The 6,178-nt window shown below is 53.1% G+C and overlaps 1 protein-coding gene across 1 annotated transcript in view; it reads left to right on the plus strand.

The window, feature by feature from the left end:
- The window catches only part of JPH3 (junctophilin 3), a 47,998-nt gene that overhangs the window by 39,799 nt on the left and 2,021 nt on the right, over nt 1–6,178 (plus strand). The gene's annotated exons all lie outside the window — the stretch shown is intronic.

The raw sequence follows: 6,178 nt of genomic DNA on the forward strand, positions 1-6,178 counted from the left end.
GGGCACTGACCCCAGCACGCAGAGGACAAACTCAGAGCAATTGTCAGCGTTGGAGCAGAGGAAAACGGGAGCCAATGTGCCAGGACCAGTGCCGGTGTTGTGGGATTAAGGGATTTACGGGAATGTCCCCATCCCTCCCAGCCTTAAAGGCCCATGAGGCACAAAGCCTGGGCCTGGGTGCTTCACAGGAGCCTTTGAGGAGAAGTAAAATGGGAAATGAAAAAAGGAATTGTCGAGAGACTGGGAAGGGAAAGGATCTTTCTGAAACGCCAGCGAGTGTTTTATCCACAAACCACAGCCCGTGGCAGGGCTGGGGAGGAAGAGAAGGGAGCAGATCTCCTTCCCTGCAGGAGCTGCACATCTGCCGCTTCTGGAAGGGAAGAGAAGCGCTTTGGGCACGGAGCAGCTCAGCGGGAAGGGCCAGGCTCAGGCACCGCCTGATCCATCACCCCCTGTCCCTGCTCAGCAGCTGTGATGACACCCAGCTCTCCCCAGAGCCTTCAGGGACCGCCCTGCTCTGCCTGAGGGCACCGGGGCCGTGAGGGGGCTCGAGGCTCGGTCCTTCAGCACCGGGGTGTGAGGGTGTGAGGGGGCTCGAGGTCCAGCCCTTCAGCACCAGGGTGTGAGGGGGCTCCTTCAGCACCAGGGTGTGAGGGGGCTCGAGGCTCGGTCCTTCAGCACCGGGGTGTGAGGGGGCTCGAGGTCCAGCCCTTCAGCACCAGGGTGTGAGGGGGCTCCTTCAGCACCGGGGTGTGAGGGGGCTCGAGGCTCGGTCCTCCAGCACCGGGGCCGTGAAAGGGGCTCGAAGCCCGGCCCTTCACGGTGTCCTGTCCCATCGCACCCCAGGGACGTGAGGGCAGCAGCCCAAAGCCAGCCCTGACTGTTCCCCGCAGCGTCACACGGAGCAAATCCCAGGCCAAATGCAAAAATTCCCGGGGAAAGAACCGCAGCAGAGGCTCTAAAGGCATCTCCCGGCTGAGAGATCTGCGAGAGCCCCCCGTGCCCCTGCGGGGGTGGCGGGGAGGGATCCCGGCAGCCTCTCCCTCCCTCCCTCCCTCCCTCCTCCGGCAGCGAGCGGCTGAGGGGCGGATTTGCCAGCAGATATTGCAGGCAGGTTTCGCTGTCGCTGGGGAAAGGCAGGAGCACGCAGCCAATCTGCAGGGAGCTGCCGGAGCCGGGGCTGCGGGCACGGGGCTCGGCACAGCCTCCCCCGGCACGGCAGCGGGGATGGAGCCCGGCACCGGCACCTCCCCGCTGGATCTCCCCGTGCTGTTGCAATACCAAACGAAATGAACGATACTCACCCGCTGAGATGTCCAAGGCAAAAAAAAAAAAAAAAAAAAAAAAAAAAAAAAAAAAAAAAAAAAAAAAAAAAGGCGCGTTTATTTCCCGACTTCGGTATTTATAGAATTCCAAAAGTGACCATGGATTGGAGGATGAAATTGCTACCTCTCCAACCACACTGGTCAAACCAACAGTTCATCAATTCTCTCTTCCTCCAGAAAGGAATGCAAAAAAATCATTATTTACATGAAAAGTGCGTGAGAAACTCCATTACAAAAATGTAAACATCAGAAGGCTTAGAAGAACTTTAGAAGAACAGGGCGACACCCTTGCCAGAGCTGCTGGGTTATTCCTGAAGGGATTCATCCCAGGTGGAGATGAATTTCCCTTCCTTTTTTAGGCACCTTTAGCCCTAAAGGTCATAAAATGAGTTAGAAATAAAACCTGGGTGTTTTCTCCACCCCAGCCTGTTTGGGGTGTGAAAATCCCCTGTGCATGGAGGTGTTCCCATCTGGGAACCTGGGGACTTGTTTGGCATTAACCTCCCTGGGATTAAACCCTGTGATTTATTCCTGTGGCCTTCCAGCTTCAGGTTTTCCCATTTATTTTTTTCCCATCGGGTGCCATACCCCAGGTCTCCCAACACAATCATCCCTGGGTTTTCCTTATTCCTGTCATCTCAAGCAACCAGATTCACCTCAATCCCAGCTGACAGCTGCGTGCCCAGACAAACAGAAGCCATAATTTCATGGGAATAAGGAGGAAGAGGAGTCCTGTTGCCATCACAGCTCTGGAATGAGGCAGGGCTGAGCATTGCTACAGGGGTTGTCTCTTCTTGAGACAAATAATAATCACAAACTGTTCCTCCTCTAATCCCTTTCGTGTTCAGACAACCTGAGGTAAATAATCTTCAGAGAGAAATGGGATGTTCAACTCGACAGGGTCCTTTTCAAAGCCTTTTCATCTCCAGGGCCTCTGATGTACCAGGGAGCACCTTCCTGGCTCTGCTCCTGTCATCTGGATATTGGGGTTGAGCCCAATTCCATCTCTTAGCTTGGAAAATTTGGGGCCAAACACCAGCTTTTGACTGCATTAGAAACAAATTTTGACTGCTCTTTTTAGAATAAAAATCTTAAAATGAGAGCTTCAAACATTCCTAAACAAACACTGAGCTCAGTTCCAGCACCTGGATTGAACCAGGGGGTGACAAATCAGTTCTTTAAGAGGATAAAGGATCTCTAAGAGGATAACCTCTCATTTTTTTAGCCTTTTTTTTCCCTAGAAGCAGGTTTTTCCATCCCACCCAACTCACTTTCACTCACACAAGCACTTTTAGCATCTCCTGGGCCCCTTCCTGGAGCCACGGGAGCTGCTGCAATCCGCTGGAGAAAGCCAAGTGGCTCCCTGATGTTTCCTTTGCTAAATGCTCCTTAACCATTTCCCAGAGCCTGTTCCTGGCAATGATGTGACAATTCAGCACAAATGTCATCGAGCTGCTAAGTTTGCAGCCCTTTCTGCAGTGCTGAGGATGGAAAATGGTGCATATCTATTTTTTTTTTTTTTTTTTTTTGCTGATCCAAGTCCTTAGTAATTACACTTAATAGATCCCGGAGGGATTCCTAGGTAACCTGCTCTCTGGTTTCCATGGCAGAGAGGCAGAGCTTGTACCCTGTGATAACAGATAATAATGGATTGCTAATGCTTAAATTAATTATGCCACAATTGCATTTGTAAACCAGCTGTCCGTCGTATTCCCAGAAAAACTCCAGAGTTGCTACACAACAGTTCCAGGATAAAAACAAACAAGGCAGAGGGGCAGGAATTACTCTACAGCTACAATTACTGTTATTACTCCTGTGCCATAACCATGGCTTATTCCTATTTTAGTGTTTCCATGGGTTAAGGTCTAAGTTTCTGTTCTTTAAGCTTGGAAGCAAAGCTTTAAAATCCTTGGAGATCCAACCTGTTGATAGAGAAGGATCCTTTTGCCCAGCTGACATTGGTGTAGATTCCCATCCTTGGCAGATGTTTTCCTTCTCCTGTGAAGGACTCCAAGGATATTATTGTAAAAAATCTGAAATTTGGCCCCACCAAACTGTGACAGCAACAGGCAAAGCTGCCAATCGGGGGCTGTGTCTCCTCTTTCCAAAAGCTCCTGTTGGAGGTAGGAGCACGGTGGGAAGGGTTTAAAAGCCACTGGTTTTAAAGCACTGGTTCTTTGCAGCAGCAAAAGGGAGTTCAGTGCCCTGCAGCCAGGCTGGGCTCAGCAAAGCCTCTCTCCCAAAGCTCAGCTCCAGCACTGATCCATCTCCTGCCCAGGCACAGAGCAAGAATGATGCTCAGTGCTGTCACATCTCCCAGGCCATCCCTGCCATGGGAGGAGAGAAGGGCAAACCTTCCCCCTGAGCAGAGGGGAAGGCAGTGAGACCTCACGAGACAGAAATCAGGCAGACATTAGCATTGAGAAGTGCAGCAGGATCTGTAACTGGAGCTAAAACAGAAGCTTTGGAGGGGCAAAACTGCTTATCCAGCAGCAGCTGCCATTCACTGCCATTCCCACCTGGACAGCAGCACAGGGAGGAGGGGGTTAAAGGAGGGAGCTGTAAAAAGGAGGCAGAATTTGTGAGCTGGATTTGAATGGTTGGTTTGAAGGTCTCCCACCCCTGCCTGGCCACCCTGTTCCTGGGATGGGAAATGGGGCAGATGCTGTGCCTGCAGAGGCAAAGGAAGCATTCCCTGCTGCCCCTGCCCTGCCCAGGGCTGCAGGATGCAAACAGGCCCAGCCTCAGCAGAAGCTCTGTGCACGGGGATCCAGGGCTGCTGATGTGAGCAGGTGTTGGATCCTCCCAGTTTTCCAGCTGAGGGCACAGCTTTGATGCCCTGTGTGTAAATCACAGAATCACGGGATCATTTACCTGGAAAACGCTCTGGAATTGAGTCCAACCATTCCCCCAGCACTGCTCCACGTCCCCAAGTGCCACATCCACACAGCTCTGGGGATGGGGACCCCACCACTGCCCTGGGTGAAGAATTATTCCCAAATATCCAATCTGAACCTCCCTGGTACAACTGGAGTGTGATTCCTCTTGTCCTGCTGCTGTTTCTTGGGAGAAGTGAGCAGTGAAGGCTGAGCTCCCTCCCCGGAGGGATGGACCTCAAGTACATCCCAAAGTGAGGGAACAGGGAACTGGAGCAGGGGCAGTGCTGGGTTGTGCTGTTTTTTTGGCAGGGAATTCCTCCATGGAGCAGCCCAGGGATGGGGCTGAGCCCTCCCTGGCTGCAGGGCTGGGGCAGGAGCTCGTTCGGTGCCTCGGCGGGGCCGTGCCAAGGCAAACAATGACACTGATAATCGCCTGCAATCTGTTATTATATTACCAGCAGCTCAAAAACCCTAAAACCCAATAATCTTCTGAAATGCAGCTAATCCCTCCCAGCGCCAGCAAGGCCGGGCTTGGCACGGCCGGGCTGGGGAAGGGAAGGAGCAGCGAGCAGGGGGTGGTTGCTGCTTTTGGAAGCTTCTCGTGGCACAGGAGGAGAGGTTTGCCGGGAGCAGCCAGCCCTGGATGGGTACCTGGCTGCTCTCCGCAATCCCTGCCTTGGCTTGGCTGCCTTTGACCCTGTTGCTAAGCTACAAATATGCCTTTCCAGCAGGCTCCAGCATCCTCGCTGCCACCCACTCCCAAACGGCAGCTGAATCAGGCTGCTCGGAACAGAAACCATCCCCGGGCAGCTGGGAGCTGCTTCTTCCCGTTCCTTTCCCAGCAGCTCCGCAGAGCCACCCAGGGAAAGCTCCCAGAGGCTGCCCAGCCCTGTCCCCACTCCATCCCAGCGACGTGGGGAGCGCCAGGAGGGGGCAGGAGCCCGGGGAAAAGCGTTTGGAGCATCCCAGCCCTGGGATGCAGCAGGAATAGCTGAGGATCCCAGCAAATCCAAGAAAAAGCAACCACCCACCTGCTGCCAGCAGCACTCACCCTGTGAGAGCCCCGCTCACACCATGGCACCAAGGATGAGGTGCCAGGATGGATGAGGTGCCAGGATGGATGAGGTGCCAGAGATGTTTTCCTGGCCAGTGTCCTGCAGAAGGATGTGTTGGAGGGTTGGTTGCAGTGCTCTGATGTTCCTGGGATGTTGGTGGGGTCCCACAGGATTGTCCAGGATGTGCTCCAGGGGAAACAATGGATGCTCCCTGAGGGAATGAACCATTCCTGAGATGTTCAGCCCAGCTGGGGTGGGGATGTGCAAGGGGCAGCTGCAGTGGGGTTCCTGCAATGCTTTCCAGGTGAAATCACAGAATCCTGGCATGGTTTGGGTTGGAAGGGCCTTAAAGTTCTTCCCATCCCACCCCTGCCATGGCAGGGACACCTTCCACCATCCCAGGGTGCTCCAAGCCCTGTCCAACCTGGCCTTGGACACTCCCAAGTGATTCCCAGGAGCTTCATTTGGTCCATATAAACTCAGGAAAGGTTATTAGAGCATTCCCAAAATGTTGCCTGAACATGGACCCCCATGTGCTGGCCTGATGTCCAGGATACCTGGAAAACAACTGCATTTATTGGGAAATATCCTGGACACTTCAAACCATCCCCAAACCACTCTAAAAACCCATAATTTGCCTTTTTTTTTTTCATTGACCACCTGATAAGCAACCAATTTTAGTTCTGTTTTTAAGGCCAGAGTTCCTATGGGAGTAGCATGGGATGAACCAAGTGTTTGTTTGGCAGCTTCAAAAATCCTCCAAGGGTTCCTGGGCACTTTGGGAGGTGTCAGTTGGGATCTGCTCATCCCCAGAGCTGCCTGGACTCCCCGGAGCAGATTCTCCTGGATTCTCCCCAGATTCTCCTGGAATCCCTGCAGAATTCCAAGGATCCATCTAACTCCTGTCCTTCTCTTTCTC

Source organism: Molothrus aeneus, chromosome 11, assembly GCF_037042795.1.
Source record: "Molothrus aeneus isolate 106 chromosome 11, BPBGC_Maene_1.0, whole genome shotgun sequence".
Taxonomy (NCBI): Eukaryota; Metazoa; Chordata; class Aves; order Passeriformes; family Icteridae; genus Molothrus; species Molothrus aeneus.